Source organism: Saccopteryx leptura, chromosome 4, assembly GCF_036850995.1.
Source record: "Saccopteryx leptura isolate mSacLep1 chromosome 4, mSacLep1_pri_phased_curated, whole genome shotgun sequence".
NCBI classification, from domain to species: domain Eukaryota; kingdom Metazoa; phylum Chordata; class Mammalia; order Chiroptera; family Emballonuridae; genus Saccopteryx; species Saccopteryx leptura.
Window position 1 is genome coordinate 12,560,463 of NC_089506.1, and position 24,472 is coordinate 12,584,934.

The 24,472-nt window shown below is 47.8% G+C and overlaps 1 protein-coding gene across 5 annotated transcripts in view; it reads left to right on the top strand.

Moving 5' to 3' along the window:
* The window catches only part of STOX2 (storkhead box 2), a 222,565-nt gene that overhangs the window by 28,225 nt on the left and 169,868 nt on the right, over positions 1 to 24,472 (top strand). The gene's annotated exons all lie outside the window — the stretch shown is intronic.

Sequence of the window (24,472 nt, forward strand, 5' to 3'; positions counted from 1 at the left end):
GCACTCATTGATTGCTTCTTCTACGTGCCCTGACTGCGGGGGGGGGGGGGTTTCGAATCCGTAACCTCAGGGTGCTCTTTATCTACTGAGCCACCCAGCCAGGTTAACAAAAACTTCATTCAGTATACAGATGATATGTTGAAGAATTGTGCCCCTGAAGCCTGTATCATTTTATTAACCAATGGCATCCCAATAAAGTCAATAAAATTTTTTAAAATTAAAAAAATAAAATAGAACTCAAAAAACAAAAACCCCATCTGTTTGATTTGTGAGATAAACTTCAAAGGAAAACAAAGAGAGAAAAATGTGCCTTTTATGGGAATAACTGTTTTAACCGACTGAACATTCTATTGTGTGCACACTGTGCAATGCACAGATACTAGGCTCCATGGGGGAAACACGGCGGCGTGTGGCCTCACCAGGACCACGTGGAGCAGACTGGCTGGTGGCAAAGGGCCAGCGTGGTGTTGCTGGGAGGTCCCCTGGGCTCACGCAAGGGGTCAGATCAGTGCAGCTGGACTAAGACTCACCCTGGACCTCTGACTGTGGAATCCCAAGTCAGCTTCCTTTTTGCCTGCACGTCCAGAATGCCCTCCATGTCCTCTCCTCACACCGTGGGCTTGAGGACCGGTGGGCGGGGAGGAAAGGGGTGGGAACCATGGCTCTTAGACACCTAGGAGGCTGCACAGCAAAGAAACTTCACAGAATTTACTGGTCAGTAAGTGGTAATTTTATACAACATAGGGACAGCAGTAGTGGAGGTGGCAGTAATACCAACAGCAAGCTGATAAAGCCCTTGTGATATGCCAGGCAGTACATATAGCCTCACTCTATTTGATCTTCTCAACAAAGCTTTGAGGGAGGTGCTGTTATTAACTCCGGAGGAGGAGACTAAGGCACAGGGTGATTAAGTCACTTGCCTGGGCTCACCCATCTGCAGAGTCACTCTGAACTCAGAAAGTCTGGCCACAATCTCTGTACTCTGACAGTACTTAACATAAGGCAAAAGTGCATGTAATTGTTATGGAAGATGTTGATCAGAGCCTGAAACGGAGGGAACGGTGTCACGCGTGCCTGTCTGGGCAGCTTCACTGACAACCAGCACGTGGTCCATCTTGTTCCACCTGTGCCGCCTCATGCACCTTTATCTCCGCTTTGGATGAACTTGAAGCAGATCCCCGACACCCTGTATTTCCAGTGTAAATACTTATGTATCAACCTCTAGGCCGTGGCTTTTAAAAAAACACAGTCACAAGGGCCTTATCTCACCTGAAAATACTGTTGGTTCTTTCTTAATATCAACCTCCAGATCGTGTTCGCATTTCTCTGATGGTTTCACAAACATTTTTTTGTTCAAATCAGGATCCAAACCAAAGAGAGCTTCTTTTTAATAGTGAATATATATCTATATTAATATATATATCAATATATATATATAATTTTTTTTTTAATTAAAAGCAAAGTACCTGAACATGTGAACTTACTGAACTTCATCCGGTCAGTATTTATCACAGGTCTGTGTTTTGCAAGGCACAGATCGAGGACGACAAAAGATATTTCCAAGGAGTTGCTGACCGCCGCCCCGTGGTGACTGGCTGGGTTTAGAAAATGGAAGATATGGGCCCGGTTTGCCTCCAAGGCAGGGGACCTCCCAGCAACACCACGCTGGCCCTTTGCCACCAGCCAGTCTGCTCCACGTGGTCCTGGTGAGGCCACACGCCGCCGTGTTTCCCCCATGGAGCCTAGTATCTGTGCATTGCACAGTGTGCACACAATAGAATGTTCAGTCGGTTAAAACAGTTATTCCCATAAAAGTTATTCCACCTTGGCTGAGTGACCCAGGGGTGGAGCTCTTGACCGAGACAGGGAAGGGAGAAGGGGGGAGGGGGAAGGGCGAACCAGCCCAGGAAGATGAGGCGGGGCTGGCTCGGGTTTGCACTGAGAACCTAAATCCGTATTCCGTCCTGCGTGTGTGTTTTCCGCGTTCCATTCTTCCATCTCTGCCTTTCCACCCGACTCTTCTTTCAATGACAGGTGAAAAGTCATTATGTTAGATTTATTTGCTTTCCTTAAAAAAAAATTGATAGAAATTTGGATGCTCTTAACAATGAGTCTTTGAGGTAGAGTACACAGTGTGCTGGGGGTAAATCCATGCGCGTTGGCGGCATAACCCCCGTGGCGACAGACGTCGGTTTTAAGATGCATGCTTTCATGGTTCAGTCTGCCTCTAATGCACTGGAAAATGTCTTGTCAGATGAGTAAGCATTCAGAGACCCGGAGACGTGAACTTTGGTGAAATATTTCTGTTTGCTTTGAAATTACTCATCTCTCTGCTTGGGGGACCTTGCTCACTTCAAAGTAAAGTGTTGTGATTTACCTTGTGTTTGATGTACTTTTTTCTGTATTTAACCGAGATCTCACTTGAACACAAGATGGATAATCACGTGCGAGCTGTAAAAACCTACTGCGGAGTCCTGCCGCAGACAGGAGTCCCGGCAGGTCGGCTTCCGTGGTAACAGGCACAAGAAAGCAAGCTCTTCGGCTTGGGTGCCAACCAGGGGATTAGAATAGCAATTTGCTTATTTCAGCTGTTTTTATCAGCAGCATTTATGAAGTTGACTAATTTCTTCCACAGATATTTTGCCAACGAATATTAAGAAAGAGATTTTCAGAAATAAACTTTTACTCTTTTCCTAGTCAAAGAGGTAGTTTTCAGGCTTTTAGAAATCTATCATCCTTTTCTTTGGAGGTAGAATTCTATTTGATTTATGCCTAATCATTTTTTTATTTTCAAAACTGAACTGTGAAACTGCTACGTTTTATTCTTTTCCTGAAACATTTAATTAATCTCCTGTGCTTTGAATTTTTTCAAATGTTTATTTTATTGATTTTAGAGAGGGAGGGAGGGAAAGAAAGAGGGAGAGAGAGAGAGAGAGAAACAGACAGGAACATGGATCTCCTGTATGTGCACTGACCGGGGATTGAACCAGCAACCTCTGTGCTTCGGACGATGCTCTAACCAGCCAAGCCATCTGAGCAGTGCTATGCTTTGAATTTAACATCGGGCATACAAGTTCTTGTTTTTATTTAGATTTTATTTACTCAATTTTAGAGAGGGGGGAGGAGCAGGAAGCATCAACTCCCATATGTGCCTTGACTGGGCGAGCCCAGGGTTTCGAACCGGCGACCTCAGCCTTCCAGGTCGATGCTCTATCCACTGCGCCACTGCAGGTCAGTTCTTGTTTTTAAACAATTAAAAATATTAATCTCTCTATTCAGCATTCTTTAAGACTGCTGTGGCTTTAAAGACAGCAGGTGTGTTGGGCAGATAAAATGTATTATGCTCACTTTGTTAAAGATGGTGCTGCCCACATGGAAGCTGTTGCCCAGGTGATATTAATGTGTGTTAGGGACGGGCTGTGGGCAGGCAGGATCCTTGCAGCCTGGGGCTTGGTTTTGGGATTAAGCCTTTCCCACCCTTTTTGATGTGGGGTGGTACAATCCCATCATGCCCCAGATAAGTGACTTTGTATTAGAGACTTCCCTATTTTGTATATTGGATTAAAGGTTTTGATTTCTACACTATAAAATGGGGGCAGAACGGGAGCTTGCTCTCTTGGTTCCTGAGATTAATATTAGAGGAGAGAGCAGAAAGGAGAGCAGAGAAAGGCCACGTGGAGGAGGCCAGGAGAAGCAGCCAAGATGGCGGAGTGTGAGTGAGAAGCCAATTTGTGCAGAGAGAAGGAGATGGGGAACAGAGGTGAATAAGGCTGGTGAGCTAGAAACCTTTGATTCTAGGAAACTTGGTAAGTCAGTAGCTTTGTGAGCACTTAATGTGAGTGCGTTTTGGAGCCCAGTGTGTGTTTTTACTTGCCCGCCGGGTGCAAGCTAGGATTAAAGATGATGACCCATCAGCTTTTGGCTCCGTTGTTTCTTTACTGACTGTCTGAATCCAATGCGAACCTGCATGGGCCAGGCTGCTGTGATGGTGGCCGTGCCTAATGGCCATACATGCTTCCTAGACTTACTCTGATCACTGTATAAATGTTAAATCACTATGTTGTACACCTGAAACTGATATAATATGGTATGTCACTTACAATTAACAATACATTAATAAAAAATAGGCTGCCGTGGGATTGTGAGTTATAGTCGTAGCAGAGAGAAAAGAAGAGAAATGTGGCAAAAGCCTGTTTCCACTGCATTTCTGTTCAAACGCTTAATCTGTTGTCACGTTACTGCCTTGTGTTTCCCCTGTGATGGGCCTTTCCAAACTCTAGAACTCACCAGTACTGCATCTGACTAGAAGATTCTATATAAGGTGAACATTTCTGTGAGGAAGAAGATTATCGTTCCTCGCTTCCTTGTGATTTTGGATTAAACCGTAAATCACTAGGAGTAGGAACAGTTCACATTTTAACTTTCATATGGAAATTGGCCTCTGGTCACGTGGTCTGAGCCGCTGGCCACGCCCATCCTGATTCCAGATCTATCTCTGGGTTTGCTGTTCCAGCCGGCTTGACTTGGGGTTTCTGTTCCCTGTCATCAAAGGCAGCTCACTAATCCTAGTGGTAATGAACTGTATAAACACATCATCTTCTGCGCTTCCTATTCAAACAGAGTGATTCTCCTCTCTGGGCCAAGGAATGTAGGCTCTCAAAGAATCGTGAAGAAAAGCGAACAATTGTGCTGAGCGTCTGCTGTGGGTCAAGCACCGCGTCTGCTGACTCGCACAGTTCATGTCCATTTGCTTATGTGGCTGTGAGTGACACGGTGGAACAGCAAGTCCTATGTACCCCTTTTCCCACTGCTGCCGGTGCTGGCTGGCTGTGGCTGTTTCTGGGCTGTCAGCGGGCGCTTAGCGGCTTCTGGGCACAGGGCCTGCAGGGGGGCGGCTGTGTGCTATTTCCAGTGTCTGCGTGAGAAGAACTGTTCTCACTTCTGCCCCTGATAAAGTAGGCAGGTTCCCCTGGGTGCATTCTTATGTGCTTTTATGCCAACTTGTTTTCCTTGCACATGGTAGAAATTTGGGCCAAATTATGTTCTGACTAAAATGAACAGATATTTTTCTCCCATCGGCCAAGTGTCAGCAGATGTAGTTGATGAAATTCTCAACTGGTGAGGTCCCTTCTCCGTGCACTGAGGGATTGCTACTGCGGATGGTAACATTGTCTCCTAGATTCCACCTGGCCATGGGCGGTAGCTATTGTGTGCTTCTTCCTGGGGAGGGGGGGAGGGATGTCTAGTGAGGGCCAGCATTGGGAGAGATGTGATGATGGTTCTGGGACCCTGACCTTGGACCTGGCTTCACCGTTGACCCCCCTCTCTCCCTGTGCGCAGAGCTGGTCCGGCCTGGCATGGGACCTTGATCACGAGGCGGTTGGACGAGGGAATTTGAGGGTGGTATGGTGTTCATCCGTTGATTGAATTTAGCTGGGGTAGAAAATGTATCTCTTGTCACAGACCAGCAGCTCACTGAAAAGGAATTAGTCATGTGAGCTTCACTCACAACTGGGAAGCAATCATCTCGGGTCCCCCTCCGAGAATAAGACATTTGTCATGGTTTTAGTGTGTCGTCTGATGCACCATCTACACATCTGGAAATGTCGCGATAATAGGGGACGATTGAATGAGAATGCTTCGCAGAAAGATGTGAAAAGTTAGAAGATAATTTTGTTGTTGTTGTTGCATGTAATTACATTGTCTGCAGTTCTGAAGTCATCCCTAGGCTGGCCTGAGGACTGTGGGGCTCTGGGTCACACCCTCTCAGTGGCGGTACCCACAGTGGCCGAACCTCGGGCCTGAGCGGTGGGTTGAAGGGTGTTGGGGTGGGGTGGTGGGGGGGTGGGGGGGTGGGGGGGTGGGGGGGTGGGCAGGGGAGGACGGCGGAGTCCAGCGGGAGCTGTTGGCTGCTAGAGGTCTGCAGGGCAGGAGGACGTAAGAGGCAGGATACAGAAGGTCGGAAAGGTTGTCCTGTAAAAAACAGGCCCCCAGAACGTCGCACCAATGCAGGGAAAGGTTTAGCGGGAAAGAAGCTTGGCTCTTTTTCCTACATTCATTGCTGCCGCCGGTTCTGCCTTGAACTTGCGATCTTTCCTGTCCTTGCCCAATTGGAGTTCCTGTCAGGAAACGGGGTTAGCCGGTTTCTGAAAACACAAGTCATTTGTGTGCCTCCCGAGAAGTAGATTTTTGATGACCCTGATGGAAAATTTGGAAATGTGTAATGTTTTGTGAGTATCAGATTTAAATTATAGGCAAAAGGATGGTCTAGAGCTGTTTTGTTAGATGCTGTATTAATCGACCATTACGTAAAAAACTCGACTGCATTGTAAAAGAAACAAAGCTTTTAATAAATTGTGTTAATCCCATTCCTGGGCACTTTCTCTCTCTCTGTGGCCCCACACACCCTGTCCCGACTTCCGAGTCTTTGCTTCTTCACTGCTCTGCCCAAATCCTCCCTGGCCTCCAGGCTTGAGCCATCTGGTCACCTCCTCCCTGAAGCCAACCCCAGAAACTCTGGAGCTTGCTGGTTTCTGTTTGTCTCTGAGAGCCATGGCTTTCATGATCCCTCCCGAGCCTCTGACACTGAATCATCTCATGTCACCTAGAGAGGACCCTACAGCAATGCGCTAAGGAGCCTAAGAACTTTTTTCCCCCAAACTCCAGAAAACTAGATTCTGCAGCCCGTTAGTAGTCTGCTACTAGTGTCTCCTTCACTGTCATTATGTTTATTCTCAGAATTTTTCGTCCATTATCATGAAGAAGTATTTTATAATAATACCCTTCCATATATAAGGGGCGGGGCACAAGAAGGTTTACAGTTGTTTCTATGGAAAACAACAGAATAACTAATAAATGATAATACAAGGATAAACTGGGTTTCGTAAACTCACAACTGTAAGCCTGCTTTTGCCGCAACCTGTACTTAAAGGAGAGTAATAAGTCTCTTTAAACTTTACTTCTGCGACCAAACAGTACAGCTTCGGTCACTCTGAAAACTTTCGGCTGTGCCACGCTGCCTTTTTTCAGTCTTAAATGATTTTGGAAGCTTGGTTCGTCATTAAGACTATTTTCACTAATTTGTTTCCAGGTTTAGACGATCCAGGGTGATGGTGAACCTAAAATTTCTCCTCTGAGGTAGATATGGTTCAGTCCGTTTTAACACTGATGGGTTTAGTTCTTAATACTCTTTCTAAATTTAGCTAAAGTTCTTTCTGCTGCATCTAATAACTGCTTGCCAAAAGTCAAGCCCAGCCAGACGGGCCAGGGTCCCTCTGATTTTATGGGCATTTTCGTGCTTTGCGACCCGACGCGGTGTCTCAGAACGCTCGTCCGGGCTCCTCGGCAGAGCTGTCAGGTCCAGAGCGGTCCGGCGAGGTCCAGATCCCCGTTGGTAACGATGAGGCTGGGGTGTTGTTGAAATGCTGTCTCCCCGGGGAAGTCCATAGCGTGGGTATTTCCCTCAGAGTGGATCATTTGTCAAGTGTTCCTTAACCCCTCTCTCTAACCCACCCCTTGAAACTTCCAGGTTATGCAGGAAATGTCCTGAAAAAATGCAAGCACACACAACGGATCACCAGAACACATCGTTCTGGTTGTTACAACAGAGCCCCGGCCAGTGGGGGTGGAGGCAGAGGGAGTGGAAGGCTGTAGGCGGAAGACGACCTTGGCGTTTGCACAGGATATGTTTCATTCCAGGCCTACAACCGTTTCACCAAAGCAGGTGGAACATGAGAAGGTGTTGTCACAAGATCCAGGCCTGAATGTACTTCCTCCGCTTACCCCCAGCTGAGCCTCCAACGGAAAGCCGTTTATCCCTCCCAGCCTCAGCCTTCCCATCTGTAGAATGGCTGCAGTAGCATCATTTGCAAGCTGTCTTGTGTCTCTGAGGTTCCGTACAGTGATAGTCGGTGGGCAGCTGGTCAACCGCGACTCTCTTGTTCGTGGTTTGCTCCCTCTGGGCCAGGAGCAGTGAGGGTCAGCTGGCAGCCTTAGGGGTGCGAGGTTGCCATGCTTCCTGCAGTCTGCAGGATCGGGAGGCAGAATGGAGCCGGGAGAGGTGTGGGGGTGCTGTCTCAGCCTCTGAGAGTGAGCTGCACGGTGTACCCGGGTCCTGTGACTCACACCAGGTGGGGGCTGTCGACATCCCGACAGTCCCCCGTTGTCTCTCAATCACGAAGATCCGGCCTTTTTGTCTTACGATGACATTGCTATAAGCCAAGGGGAACGCAGAGTCTCCTGAGCATTAGCTGCTCGCTTTCCATTTCAGTTTGAGACTTTCATTCATTCACTCGTCAAACCATGTTCAGCACTTACTCTGTCAGGCGCTGTGCTGGGGGCGGGGGGTCCTGCCGCAGCTTCGAGTCTGTGGTGGAAGAGCCGGGACATCTTTCTGACCCCGGATTGCAGAGGCAGAGGGGAGCCCGTGGGTGAGCTGCGACTCTTGGGGTGTCAGGGCTGGGTGGAGAGGGGTGTCCCGGAGCACGAGCCCTTCGGAATTCAGTGCAGCCCAGCAGCGCGGAGGAAACATGTGCGGGCCCTGAATCCGAGCACAGCCGTTCGAGTTCCAGCTCCTCCCCCTAACCCTGAGCCCAGACGGGTGTGCGCGTGCGTGTGTGTGTGTGTGTGTGTGTGTGTGTGTGTGTGCGCGTGCGCGCGCATGCATGTATATACACAGAGAGAGAGAGAACCCCAGCATTTTCATCTGGAAATAGGCGAGGAACATAATAAAGGCCTTGGCACAGTGTTTGGCAACCAATAGGTTTTTTTTTTAAAATATGTTAATTAAAAGTGAATTAATTAATGTAAATTTGTCCTTGCTCCCTTCTTACTGCCTTTCACATCATCACAGGAGGCAAATCCTTGTCGTGGAAGGGCACTGGAATTGGTAGCTAGGCCTTCCTGGCTCTGCCACTAACCTGCTGTGACACTGGTCATAAAGCGGCTTGTGTGCTATTTATCCTTCTGTGCCTGTCTTAGTTCACAGAGCATCATTGTCAAGTTTCATCCATGTAGCAAGGGTTAGACTTTTATTCTTCTTACTGGTTGAATAATATTCCATTTTATGTATACACCAAATTTGATCAATCCATTTATCTGTTGAGGGACACAGGCTGTTTCCACTTTTTGGCTATTGTGAATAATCCTACTATGAATATGGGTGTGCAAATATCTGTTAGAGTGGCATTCACTTTTTAAAAACATTTTCCTTGAAATTATGAGCTAACACATACTCCCTGTGGGTCATTTAGACCAGTGATTTTTAACCTTTTTTTTTTCATGGCACAAACACACACTAATTACTAAGGTCAGTGCCCCTGACTAAATACAACATTTTCATCTCATGGCACAAATAAATTAGTTACTAAAGAAGAAGAGGTCAGGGCCCCTTTTTCTTTAGTAATTAGTTTATGAGTGCGTGAGAAACAAAGGTTGAAAATCACTGATTTAGACAATGAAGAGAATTAAAATAAAAAATCACTCATAATGGCATTATTCAGAAATACAGTTAGTGACATTTTTTATAGTTAGTAACTTTTTACATTAAAAGCTATATATTACATTTTGTATCACTCTTAACATCGTTTTGTGATCATTAGAATTGTTTAAAATATTTTAATGACTACAAAAGATAATTTTCTGCCAACTTTTTTATTATTTTAGATCATTTTGAGATTTAATATATAAAAAGGTATACATATTTAATTTTAGAACTCGGCTTACACTATATTGTGGGGGCTGGCAAGTTGGAATTTTGCAGGGCAGGGCAGGGCAGGCCGGCAGGCTGGGGAGCCAGGGAGAGGCAGTGTTGCGGTCTTCAGCCAGAAGGCAGTCTAGAGGCAGAATTCCTTCTTCCTGAGAGACCTCGATCTTTTTTCTCTTAAAGTCTTCAACTGCCTCAGGGCCACCCATGTTATGGAGGGTAATGTGCTTTTCTCAAAGTCTACCAACTAAATGTTAATCTCATCCAAAAAATACCTTCACAGTGACATGTGGACTCGTGTTTGATCAAATATCTGGGTAGCATGGCTTAGCCAAGTAGACACATAACATAAGCCATCACACTGATCTAAAAAGTTTGGGTACCACTCAGTTGAACATTCGCTCCTACATACATGCAAAAATAAAATTTAAAAATTTACTCAGTTTTTCCTGGGAGACACTAGAGGGCGCTACGAACAAGGAAAATGGAAGAGAGAGCTCTTCAGCTGTTTTGCCTGAGAACCACCAACACCATCCGCACTGCAAGGATCCCTAGGGTTCTCCATTCAGGTCCTTCATTTTGCAGTTGAGAAAGTTGCTTTCACTGAGAGCACTTACGCGGCCAGGTTACAGACCACATTAATGACAGAGGCTAGAGACAGAACTGGGGCTTTCTGACTTCGCGTGTCATGTTCTTCCCATGTTAGGGCATTCTGACAACTTGTATCAATTATATAATAATTATTATTTTAATTAATACTTATGTAACAAATTATGTTACTTATATAATAGTCATATAAATTAAATAGTAATATTGGGGATATATACGAGTTATTTTGGTTCTTATAAGATGCATATGTTGAAGCGACATCTATCTATACAGTATGCTGATTGCATGAGAAAAGACTACATATAACTGTGAAGTCTGAATTATGAAATAATAAACTTTCAGGATACCCAAATTGTGCTTGTATTGGGTTCACAGCTAGGGTTTTTGTTGTTTTTTGTTTTTTTTCCCCTGAACACAGGGAAGGTTTGTGGCGCGCGAGACCCAGCAGGCGAAGACTCCTTCTTTCCTGGGGTGTGTGTCGAGGGTGGGGGCAATTGAAGACAGTGGCCTGCCAGAAAATGGAAGCAAGTCTTCTGTACCTACGTTGGAATGTTCTAATATCCTCTCGTTAGCAGTAGGCAATGGGTATGTCAGGCTGAATATTTAGAGAATGGATGGGTGATTTAATATAATGATTCCTAACCGGTTTGGAAATTTTTATGGAGTGTTTCAAGCATCTTTTCTTTGTCTTTGTGTGTTTTTCAGCCAACTCTTGTTATCTGAAGAATGAATGCTGTGGCGGTTTCTGTACCCCCCCCCCCCCTCGTGCCTACCTCCCACCGTTACGGGGTGGCTCAGGCTTAGTCTCCCCACCAGGGGGCAAGCGAAGAGAAAGAAGCAGAGTCTTTCTGACATGCCTGTCCCTGCAAACGCAACCAGAGGGTCTGCGTGCGCCTGTGGGCGGCAGGGGGCGCTGTTTGCTGTATTTTCATCGTGTAAAATTGCCACCTTTTCTACTCAGCATCTTAGAAGTCCTTTAAAAATGACTATCACACAGCAGTTTCTATGGAGTTTGAATACTGTGGGGTTGTCTCAGATGCATATTTCAGACTTGCCAGAGCCCATTTTCCGTGCCCTGAGAGTTAGCCTTAATCTATCTATCTGGCTACCTAAAAAAAATGCATAGGTGTGCGATGACAGTATGTTCTCAGACACACTGCATTCTGTAGATCTGTGGAGAGAGTTTTCCGCGTAATATTATGGAATAACCAGAACCCTCTCTAGCATGCTGCTCCCTCTCCGGTCTCTTATAGGCCAGGCAGCTTCATGTTTGAAAGTGGGGTTCCTTTGGAAGTGGCCTCGCTCACTATTTTAGAACATTTGGAGTAGCTTTACTTATTTATGTATTTATTTTCAGTTTCGCCGAGATATAGGCGACATGGCCACACTGTTCACATTTAAGGTGTGCAGCCGAATGACTTGACATACTTCCTGCGTGAAGCGTAGAATGTGACTTAGAACAGGTAAAGGAGTTTAGACAAGAGAGGGGCGGGAAAGAGAAACAAGTCATGAAGGCATTTCAAAAAAACATATACCAGGTGACTGGAGAGTACAGCTCTCTTTGAAGAGTTTACTGTTGGGTGAGCAGTGAAAACAAGTGTAACGTTGGTTTTGCATTAAGAGGTTTGATAACTAATATTGGACGAGAGACACGTTGGGAGTTTCCTTTTCCCGTGGAGTCAAACTGCTTCAAAGAGTCACTCACACGGGAGAAAACGTTGTCTGTGGAATTGTGACTGCAGGCACGGGTCCCAGCCTGTGCCCTGTTCTCGCCCATGTGTGGGTGAGGGCACTGATTTCCTCATCCAATCCCTGTACAGAAACAAGGTGGGTAATGAAGTCACTTGTCATCCTCGTTACAACATATGTTCATTAAAATAGAGCACGCAGGGGCCCTGGCCGGTTGGCTCAGCGGTAGAGCGTCGGCCTGGTGTGCGGGGGACCCAGGTTCGATTCCCGGCCAGGGCACACAGGAGAAGCGCCCATCTGCTTCTCCACCCCCCCTTCCTTCCTCTCTGTCTCTCTCTTCCCCTCCCGCAGCCAAGGCTCCATTGGAGCAAAGATGGCCCGGGCGCTGGGGATGGCTCCTTGGCCTCTGCCCCAGGCGCTAGAGTGGCTCTGGTCACGGCAGAGCGATGCCCTGGAGGGGCAGAGCATCGCCCCCTGGTGGGCGTGCTGGGTGGATCCCGGTCGGGCGCATGCGGGAGTCTATCTGACTGTCTCTCCCCATTTCCAGCTTCAGAAAAATATAAAAAAAAAAGAAAGAAAGAAAAAAAAAATAGAGCACGCAGGTAATTCCGTTTCCTTGGTCGTTCCTCCAGCCTTTGCTGACGCGGGTATTTACGAAGCCAGCTCCTGACTGCCCCAGGCCTTCTGCCAGACTCCGTCTTCTTAGGAATGGACGAAAGCGGCCTTGCTAGCTGGAAGCTAGCCTGTGTCAGAATCCTCGTTCCGTACCACGTGACCGAACGCATCTCTCAGATGCGGTGAGTGGGGCTCAGAAGCCTATTGCTTTACTAAGAAAGCAAACAAGGAAATTCCGTGCCTTATAGTCCGCGCCTATCAGTTTCCCTTTAATTACCTCCTGAAGTACCTGTTAATGACTCATTACTTATAAAAATAAATTACGGGTACTCAGCAGCGCGTTTGTCATTCCCTTCAAGTTTTTGATTTGGCTACCACCGGGGAAATGGGTGTGTGGCAATAACACGGGCATGTGAATGAGATTGCTTTGTAATTTCTTATCTGTAACAAACTGTACGACGGGGCTGTGTGCAGACGGGGGCGGGGGGGGGGGGGTGTTAGACGCCAAGTGCTCTGTGACAAAAATCGTGACTTCTTATACCGTGTTGGCCGCCGACGTGCTGCCGGATGAGGCCTGTTCAGCGAGTAGGCTGACTGGTCCTCCGTCCTGCTTGTGGGTTTCGGATACACCGAGTGGGCCCTTTCCACTCAGGGCCTCTGAAATGTTTGCCGTCACCTCTGACGGCTAAAACAGGTCACAGTGCGTTTCAGACTTCTTCCTCTCTCTTTATCTCTTTTAAACAAAACCCCTATTCAAATAAAATTACACGCGGTGTCCCAATAGATGAGGATGAAAGCGGAACAACTCTTTCTGGGAGGAGGGGTCAGCATCTCGGAACCTTGCCCAGGTCGCCCCCGAAGGGGCCTCGCCCCGCCCCGTGGGACGCCGCCGAGTTCAGCGTGAAGCACGTCGCGGCGGAAGATCGCGGGTGTGAGCTGTCTTTGTCTCTCGGGACTCAACGCTTCCCACTCCCTTTTCACGCTCGTTCAGTCACGTGTGTACAGACGCGTTTGTGTGCCTCGCTGGGACCGGGACGTCAGATCGGAGGTTGGCCGACACTTTCTCTAAAAGGTAGGATCGTCCATACATAGTCTCATCTCCACGGGTCAGAGGGTCTCTGTCCCCGGGACCCCGCTCTGCTGTCGCAGTGCAAAGACCGCCTGGACAGACGCAAATGTGAGCAGGGCTGGGTCCCCGGAACACTCCTGGTGGACACCAAAGACTTGAATTCCATATAATTTTCACATGTGATGAAACATTGCTTTGACTTTCCCCCCCAAACATGTATAAATAGACAAGCAATTCTTAGCTCCTGGGGCCACGGCGCTGTGAGCTGGATTTGGTCTGTGGGCCAGAGCTTGCAGACTCCTGCTGTGGTCATTGTATGGCTATTACTTTTATTTTTTGCAGGAAATTATGAGTTTGGCTGAAATTCAGCTTGGGCATTTGTCATTCACTTCAGCTTCTCTGAAAGCCCTTTCCTCTTTCCTCAGACTGCTGCGCATGCCTGCTTTGTATCTCAGAGGCTGCTGATTCCCGGTGTAAATGTCCTCCTGTGTCCACGGCGCTGAGAGACCATTAACTACAGACCAGGCCAATAGACCTAGGTTTCAGTGGAGCCACGCCCCGAGTGTGTGAAGTTAAGAAGCTCCTATTTGAGTGTAAGATGGTTCTTAGGTTCCAGAGTCTGACGTCTCCTTCCTAAAGGACTACTCCTCAGGAGCCGATGTCAAAGAGAGGAGAGAAGTGTGTGTGTGGGTCTCCCGGGTCCCCTTCCCCGGCCATGCCCGCTCCTGCCACAACCAGAGTGGGCGAGAGGTGAGGTGTGAGACGAGAAGGAGACACAGGTCACTACAAAGCTCATGAAGAGTGAACACAGTGAGAGAGCGTGCAGTTGTGTCCTGTGTCCTCCGGAGCAGGAGCTGTGCCCGGCCCTCCTCCCTGTCTGCCCCCTGCCGCCCCGTTTGAGAGGCTGAGATGGGAGGGGACGGCCTCAGAGAAGACAGCCTGTGCACGGCCCAGCCCCTGTCACTCCCTCCTGCTCCTCCCTCTCTCTCTAGCGCTGCGTCTGGGGAAGAGCAGAGAGCGTGCAGACGATGATTGAGGAGGACTCGGTGACCCCAAGGCTGGGTGGCCCCCAGATGAGGGACAGGTTGTTGCTGGCAGAGCCTGACCACCTGGGTAGTGTCAAGCTCAGGGGAGGAGGGTGCCAGTCGGTGGCCTTGGACTTGGAAAGGGGCTGTGGTGGGCGCATGGGAGCCACAGCAGGCTCTTGAGCAGGGGAGTGGCCTGAGGAAGCAGATCACTGAGGAAGTGGATTCCCATTGTTTTGAGAAGCTGGGCTGTAGACACAGGGATGGGACAGTCAGGAGGCTGTTTCAGTCACCCCAGACCTGCACCAGGAAGATGGCTGTGGGTTGAAAGGGGGAGTCAGTGGGTGGGAGGAATTGGAGAGACACGGGAGCGTTGGGGGACAGGTTGACTGTGCAGAGGGAGGAGGGGGAGCAGGTCTGGAGGTTGCCATGGCTCCCTCCTCTGCGGGTAAAGGCAGCAGGGTTGTCAGGAGGGGACATTGCCCTTGAGGTCAGGTGCTCCGAGGTTGCGCCCAGCTCTGCCGCTCACCTCTCTGTCTGTGAAGCGGTCACAGTGCAGGTAGCCTCTGCTGAGGTGTGTGAGGTGCACGGCCTAGGGGAGACAGTGCGCCCTGCCCTGCCCCCTGGCAGAGGTGGGCTCTGCCCCCTGGCACCGGCCGGGCTCTGAGTCCTCCCCTGAGCCCAGCTCCCCGCAGTCTCGCCCACTGTCCGGGGGGGAAAGTAACGGGGCTTTACAGAGGAGCCTAGAGGACTACACGGGGCAACATTCGCAATGCCCGTGGCACGTGCTCCCTGAGTGGCAGGTAGAGAGGAAGAAGCACGTGGCATGTCATCGGCTACGGATAAATGCCACACTCCTCCCGTTTGACTCTCCCCTGTTAATCTTCCCATTTTAAAGCTTGCCAAAGCCGTTGTTGTTACTGTTTTCTGCATCATCATCTGTATCGGTCTGCTCAGGTTGCCTTAGACCGCAATGCCGCAGATAGGATGGTTTAAACAACAGAAACTGATTTGTCACAGTTCTGAAGGTGGGAAGTCCAAGGTCAAGGTGCCGGCACCTTCAGTTCCTGGCGAGGCCTTTCCTCCTGGCTTGTGGACACCCACCATTTCGCTGTGTCCTCACGGGGCAGGAGAGAGTGAGCTCTGGTCTCTGCTCCTTTTCTTATAAAGACAACAATCCCACCATGGGGGCCCCACCCTCAGGACCTCATCTAAACCTAAGTACCTCCCAAAGTCCCTGTCGCCAGATATCGTCACACGGAGGGTTAGGGCTTCTACATAGGACATTTGGTGAGGGTAAACTTTCGGTCCATAAATAGCACTCTCCAATTTCCTTATTGCCGTTGTCATGAGAGGAACAAGGTTGAAATGAAGACTCTCAGAGGATCAGTGACTTCCTGTATGTGCTCTTGCCAAGGCTCCATGTCACCTGTCAAAACAAAGTCAAATCCCGGTCTGTCCCTCTCTGCACTGAGCAGCGGGTTTTAAAGACAGGGAGAGGGGTTGGGAAGGAGATGGCACGGAAACTTGGGGACAACCTCAACTGATGGGTAGCGGGTCAGTCGGTGCTCGTGCAGAATTCTGCATCTTTTTTTTTTTTAAATAAGGTTATTGATTGATTTTAGACTGAGGAAGGGGGAGAGAGAGAGAGACCCTCAGAAACATCAATCTGTCCCTGCATGTGCCCTGACCGGGGATCGAACTGGCAACCTTTGTACATCGGGACAATGCTCTAACCAGCTGAGCTATCTGGCCAGGGTAGAGTTCTGCATCTCATGACTTGCCATGTATTCCTCCTACCCAACCATCCCAAACACAGTGCTGTGTAATGGTAATGACTTTTGGCAGTTATGTAGTGTGCTGGGGTGTGTGTGTGTGTGTGTGTGTGTGTGTGTGTGTGTGTGTGTGATAATTGCTGTATTATTTGCTATTCATAGCTGTCCTGTCAAGTCACTTGACCGGTGTTGGCATGGTGTGACCCCACCCCCCACAGAGATCAAGACCAGAAGTGTGGGGCGTCGGGCAGGCGTGCCCTAGATCACATCACAAGTTAGTGACGGAGCTGAGATTGAACCGGGGCCTGGAACTCAAGTGCTGTGTGATCGTCCCGTCAGGCTACTTCCTACAGCCTCCTGTGCAGTTGAAAGCGCTTGTCTGACCCTTGTCTTTGAGGCCGAGAGCAGTTTCCTGCCTCAGTCCCCATGTCCTGCCAGCTCTGTCACATTTGATCTTCTTGCTATTGTGTGGCTCCATGTAAGCGCTGGGGAAATTAGTGTGTGTGGGGGGCAAATCCTTTTTATTTTTTCTAGGGAAGTGTCACCCTTTTGTCAGAGTCATTTAACACTAAATTGTCTGGGATGTTAGGGGAAAACTTACGTTGGTTAGGAAATTAAAACTGATTCTTTGGTACACTGGATAGACTTGTTTAAAATAAAGGGTTTCAAGATTTAAATTTTGCTTTCCTGAAATGCTGCTAGAAGCAGAAACTTTGCATAAAGAGAGCAAAAAAACCCAAAATAAAACAACAACAAAAAAACCCCCAAAAAACTCCCCACCCAGGGTGGCTGGTAGAAAAAGCAATTTTTTAAAAAGCAAGAAATGACCTTGGCTGGTTGACTCAATGGTAGAGTGTCAGCCCGGCGTGTGGAAGTCCCAGGTTCGATTCCCAGTCAGGGCACACAGGAGAGGCGCCCATCTGCTTCTCCACCCCTCCCCCTCTCCTTCCTTTCTATCTCTCTCTTCCCCTCCCGCAGCCAAGGCTCCATTGGAGCAAAGTTGGCCTGGGCGCTGAAGATGGCTCTGTGGCCTCTGCCTCAGGGGCTAGAATGGCTCTGGTTGCAGCAGAGCAACGCCCCCTGGTGGGCATGCTGGGTGGATCCCGGTCGGGTGCATGTGGGAGTCTGTCTGCCTCTCTGCTTCTCACTTTGAAAAAATACAAAAATAAAAAAAATAAAAAGCAAGAAACGAACAAGTCATTGTCTAATGACAGTAAAATCTGGGATAAGCTTCCACTTCTCTTGTGAGACTGGTATCAGGACTATGTTCACATTATGACACAAAATAATCTTACGAGGCCGTAGCTTCTTACAGGGCGTGGAGTTGGGGATCGCATTTGCAGAACTACTTCCTTCGGGCTGCGCTTGTGTGTCTCGTCCAAGCGCGGAGCGTGGGTGTCTGAGCCCTGGGGCAGCGGCTGGCCCCTGCTGCTCGGTTCCTGACGGGGGAGGACCCAGCAAGGTGCCGCTCCGTGGGTTTCACGAGCCAGGAGCTGCCCTAGGAGCTGCCCTAGGAGCTGCCCGGCTCTCCGCCCCCTGGAGGCTCTGGGGCCACAGAAAGGGTGGACAGGGGTCTCTAAGAGTTGCTTTAACTTCTTGAAGGAAGAACTTTTGGGGTAGCTCCAGCCCCGGTCCCAGACCTGGATTTCAGTCTGAGCTCCGTAATCTTCAGGTTCCTTGTGGGGGAAACAAGGACGATGGAGTCTGACGGAGGTCCGAGGGTCACTGTTGTAACACTTGGCCGTGTGCGGGCAGTGGCTCCGAGCCCCAGGTTCTGAGGCTCCGTAATCTTCAGGTTCCTTGTGGGGGAAACAAGGACGATGGCGTCTGACGGAGGTCCGAGGGTCACTGTTGTAACACTTGGCCGTGTGCGGGCAGTGGCTCCGAGCCCCGATGGAGTCTGACGGAGGTCCGAGGGTCACTGTTGTAACACTTGGCCGTGTGCGGGCAGTGGCTCCGAGCCCCAGGTTCGGTCCGAGGCAGCTCACGTTCTCCTTCCTTCTTGTCATCTCCTTCCATGTGCCACCGGGATGAGTGACCCTTGAGGACGAAGGAGGCCAAAAGGCCTCCAAACTGACCATTGAGCCAGGAGTGTGGGATCAAGGGACCCTGGGCAGCCGGGTTCGTACCTGTGTCTCCTGCCTTCTGAGGAGGTACTGGATTTGGGCTGGACCCAGATGACGCCACCCCCAGGGCAGGAGACGGGCCACAGAAGTCAGCGGCTGCCTGTGTGTGAACCTAGGTGGTCCGTTTACCTTGTGAAACACGGCGGTTAGATATCTATGTGGTTAGAACATTAGATGCTTGTGTCACTTTATAGGTTTAGCGTGCGATTGTCATTTGTAATTGCTTACTTAATAGTTTACCCTCTGTATGTGACTATAAACTCTGTGAGGATAAGGACCTCGTCACCCTCAGAGATGTAGGCTCTGTGGCCTGTCCCTCCTCACAGAAATGACTGACAGGAATGAGCGCCCTCGGCAGTGCCTTGCCCGGGGCTGGGGGCTGGGAACAGAACATGGACTCAGGCAGTGCCTGCTAAGTAAATACAGTACTTCTTTCTCTTCCTTTTAAGTTGTGTCTCTTCATGTAAACGTGGAGGGCTAACGTAACATAGGAAAGCACCGAAGTGCACTAACATCTGTGTCCAGCTCAATGGTTTTGTGTGTATATGAAAGAGACCTTCCCCCATACCCATGTGGCAATCAACCCGGTTGAGATATAGAAGTTCCTGGCACCCCAGAAGGTTCATGTTTAGAGGGAGGTGACTGTGTTATATATTCTAATTTTAACATTGAAATTTGCTCACTGTATTTTCTAGGTCACGTATCACGTACATGGCATGGTGTTACACGCCAAGGGAGAGACCTACAAAAAATAAAATGCTTTCTGCCTTCCGAGAGCCTTCTGATTGGGTTTGTAAGACAGGACTGAACATGAAATACACTAGTAACCAATTGTTTACCAAAATCAGCACTGCAGATCAATGGTTTCTTTTTTTTTTTTTTTTTTAAATGACAGAATTCTTTCTTCAAATTAAGACCTACCTGGAGCCTAATACATAAAGCAAACAAGCAAGGGAGTGTTTTGGTTGAAGGTGGAGTAAGGGGCCCTCCCCACCCAGGACGGGGGTTCGGGCAGCCAGCCTGTGGTGAGCGCCCTGTGCAAGTCAAAGCAGGGAGAGATGACTGTGGCTGGAGGGTAGGGGCGCCCCCCCCCCCCGCCCCAGGCTGGGGGTGAGTGGTATATCCCCAGGGCTGGGAAGGGGAGGGTGGGTGGGGTGGGAGTGTGGGCTTCCAGCCTGGGAGACAATAGGCCTCCGGGAAAGGGGGGCACTCTCTGCCCCCACCATGGTAACAGGAGAGGCCGGTGCCCAGGGAGGGGGCCGGGTGGGATGAGTGAGGACCAGGAGCCTCACCTGGGACAGGTGGTGTGTAGGCGGAAGGGGCTCCAGGAAGAAAGGGTTATTCCTCACTCAGCATTCCATTAGCTTTCCTCATGCATGGCATTTCAGTTTTACTCCAAAGAGCCATCTGTTATAGCCAGATCAACCCTGGAAAAGGACTTCCAGGAAAAGGAAGGCGAGTGACATCTGTGGTCCCCTGGGGTCAGGGCCGGAGATCTGTGATACCAGGCGATGCCATTTCTTAAGCCATCTGGAGACTTCAGGACTCCGCACAAATGTCTTAGGACTGTTTAAAACGGGGGTTGCGAAGACTGTGCAGCGATGGGAGAGACAGGCAGAGCCTGCCTTTGTATTTATAGACTCTGATGACACCGTGATGGTGTGAGGACTGAGAGTCCTCTGAGTTTTAATTATAAACAGGAAGGCTGTTAAAAGGCTCAGATGTACTGAGACTGCTTCTACCAAGGCAATGAGAGCTATTGTTCACCTCTTGGAGAGACACCTGCTCCCATGGAGAATAGGTTATCATCACATGTCGTTAAATGGCAGTTTACTAAATGGGTCGGTCCTACTACCTAAAAGAGTTGTACTTGGCAGTGACCCCTGTAGGCCACCAAGTGAGCTGTCCCACCCTGATTAAATGAGGCTCCATTTGGCTCTGCAGAAGAGCCTCCAAGGGGAAGAGAGTCAACTTTAGAAAGAAATCATGAGAAATAATTTCTTGGTTGCTGACGGCAAAATTGATAACATTTCTATTGGCAGTTCGTTGACTACTAAATTGAATCGTTATGTGATTCAGTTCCACAAATTCAACAAATAGGTGACAAACATTTATTGAGTGCCAGCTGTATACCATGCACTATATGGTGAGGTGGGGATTCGGCAGTGAACAGAATTGCTGAAAGTTCTGGCCCTCGTGGAACTTAAATTACTGTGTGATGACTCCAGTGTTGTTCCTCAGTCTTCAGAAAGCACGAGCAACTCATTTGGCTGAAGTCTGGGTGGATTTTTGAATATTTAAATTTGGGGAAGGTAAAGTGTTGGGCAAATGAGTTTGTAAAATTTGTATTTTTTTTAGTTTGCTCACTTTTAGTGTTAGAAAAGGGTGCCGGGCAGCGCCAGGCATGTGATCTGTGAAATTGCCAGTTAACCTTCCTGCTTGGGAAGGGCCATTGTCTTGCTAATGTTTTTGCAGAGTTTGTGGCTGGAGAAGGGAGAAAGGAGAAGCAGAGAGAAGCCAAGATGGCAGGGAAAGAGAAAACAGACAGTTCGTGCAGAGTAAGAAGCCATGTTGGCAGATGGGAACCAGAGGTGAGGGGCTTTGGGACTGGTGGGGCCTTTGATTCCAGGAGGACCCGGAGAAGATTCTCCTGGTTGTGTGACCTGAGAATGTGTCAGTGGCTTTGGGAGCCCTGTATGTTTGCTCATTGGCCAGTAGGAGTCTTGAATAAAGGAACGGCTCACCATTCTTTGGCTCCACCGTTTCTTTACCGTCTGCCCGAATCTAACAGGAACCTGCATGTGCCTGGCCAGGATGTCAGCAACTACTGGCCTTACGGAAAGGTTTTCGGAGAAAAGGAGATATAAAGTGAATTCCAACTCTACATGTTAATACGCACAGATGTACACTATGTAGTAGCATTATGGAACTTTTCCCCTCTGTCTTAATATTTCAAGAGAATGCTTTCAGAATTATTAACAGATTTTTTTTTAACGATCACATTTCATGTGGAAAATGAATAGAATTTGGCAGCCAAATATGTAAGTGGAAAAGTATATAAATATCAGCAGTGAGAAGTGTATATACTTCACAGACTAAGAAGGTCTTGGGTAGCTTTCAGATAAAAAAAAATGTATCTGAGTATTTTAGTCATTTTTAAAATTTAGCTATTTGAGTAAAGATATATCTGAAACCACTAAACATAAGTGACTTAAATTATTTCAGGACATTCATGTTCTGCTCTAGTGGCTAAAACAGGCTTACTTTTCTGACCTCTGGAGGGTCGTGAGGGAGCACGCAGAAAATGAGAGGAAGGTGGTTAGTGAGTGTCCTGTCGGGATTGTCCACCTGAAAATAAAAAAACGTGTGAAAATAATCAGCACACGATTCTCTCTTAGAGAACTGATTAGAGAGGGTTATTTAAAAAGAACAAATTTGGCCTAACCCAGGGGTCCCCAAACTTTTTACACAGGGGGCCAGTTCACTGCCCCTCAGACCGTTGGAGGGCCGGACTATAAAAAAAACTATGAACAAAACCCTATGCACACTGCACATATCTTATTTTAAAGTAAAAAAAAAACAAAAACAAAAATAGGAACAAATACAATATTTAAAATAAAGAACAAGTAAATTTAAATCAATAAACTGACCAGTATTTCAATGGGAACTATGGACCTGCTTTTGGCTAATGAGATGGTCAATGTGCTCCTCTCACTGACCACCAATGAAAAAGGTGCCCCTTCCAGAAGTGCAGCGGGGGCTGAATAAATGGCCTCAGGGGGCCGCATGTGGCCCGCGGGCCGTAGTTTGGGGACCCCTGGCCTAACCTGTGGTGGCGCAGTGGATGAAGCGTCGACCTGGAAATGCTGAGGTCGCTGGTTTGAAACCCTGGGCTTGCCTGGTCAAGGCTCATATGGGAGTTGATGCTTCCAGTTCCTCCCCCCTTCTCTCTCACTGTCTCTCTCTCCTCTCTCTCCCTCTCTGTCTCTCTCCTCTCTAAAAATGAATAAATAAATAAATAATTAAATAAACAACAAAAAAACCCAAATCTCTACTTGAAATTTCTGTCAATTGATGTCATTAAAAAAAAATAAAAAAAATAAAAAGAACAAATTTATCATTCTTTTCCTTAAAAGAAAAGCGCCAGTATTAGAAAGAAAAGGAAAGATTAATTACCCAATATTTTATTTGGAGTTTTACTTCGAGCCTAAGAATTCTTGGTTGTTTCCAAACTTGAGGCTAAAGGAATTTTTCTGTTTCCAGTTAAAAAAATAACATAAGCTGTCTGTAATTTTCACTTATCTTAAATTTAAATTTTAGAGACAATTTACAGAATAGCAGTGCAAATAAAAGGTAAGCACTCTTTATAATGTTGGTGTAACAAAAGTAATTTTTGTAAAGGTCTCCTACAAATATATTCATATTATTTGTCAGAAGTGAAGACAGAATATACTAACTTGAATGCTTAAAGTTCTTATGTTTTCTTTCAGTTTTAACAAAACAAAACACAGAACCCTAGATTTTATTTGTGTCCTTTGAGTTTTAGTTACCCTAATGGTAATAACATGAGAGAAAATGTCAAAAAGGAAAAAAAATCCATAATTCCATAATCCATTTATTCCACATTCTTTTCTTCATATGCCAAAGTGTTTTCTAATCCCTGTAATTAGAGTTGACCCATAGTTCTGTACTTTTGTTCTTACTCAGTTAATGCCTATATAATCAATTTTCATAATATAGGTATAAAATTTTGAGAATTGTTTAGTTCTTTTTCTTTTGTATTTTTCCGGAGCTGGAAACGGGGAGAGATAGTCAGACTCCCGCATGCGCCCGACCGGGATCCACCCGGCACGCCCACCAGGGGGCGATGCTCTGCCCACCAGGGGGCGATGCTCTGCCCCTCCGGGGCGTCGCTCTGTTGCGACCAGAGCCACTCTAGTGCCTGAGGCAGAGGCCAAGGAGCCATCCCCAGCGCCCGGGCCATCTTTGCTCCAATGGAACCTTGGCTGCGGGAGGGGAAGAGAGAGACAGAGAGGAAGGAGAGGGGGAGGGATGGAGAAGCAGATGGGCGCTTCTCCTGTGTGCCCTGGCCGGGAATCGAACCCGGGACTTCTGCACGCCAGGCCGATGCTCTACCACTGAGCCAACCGGCCAGGGCCGAGAATTGTTTAGTTCTTTAATCCAATCTATACTGGGCTCCAATTTCTTTTTTTGTTGTTGTTTTTTTTTTTTGTTTGTTTGTTTATTTTTTTACAGAGACAGAGAGTGAGTCAGAGAGAGGGATAGACAGGGACAGACAGACAGGAGTCGAGAGAGATGAGAAGCATCAATCATTAGTTTTTCGTTGCACATTGCGACACCTTAGTTGTTCATTGATTGCTTTCTCATATGTGCCTTGACCGCGGGCCTTCAGCAGACCGAGAACCCCTTGCTGGAGCCAGCGACCTTGGGTCCAAGCTGGTGAGCTTTTTGCTCTAACCAGATGAGCCCGCGCTCAAGCTGGCGACCTCGGGGTCTCGAACCTGGGTCCTCTGCATCCCAGTCCAACACTCTATCCACTGCGCCACCACCTGGTCAGGCTGGGCTCCAATTTCTAATCTAAAAATCTAATAGGTTTTTAAAAATACATACCACATCCATTATTCTATTTGGTATTGTTTGTATTTGTTGGTATTCTGAAATATAAATCTCCAAAAAAGAAACACACACATCAACACAAGTAGTTACTAGGATGGCAGCCTTTTTTTTTTTTTTTCCACCTCTGACTTTCAACACTGTCGTAGAGAGTTCCTCTGGTTCAGTTGATTATTTCTATGCTGAGGAATGTCCTCAGGAAAGCAAAAGTTGATTTTCAGAAAAAC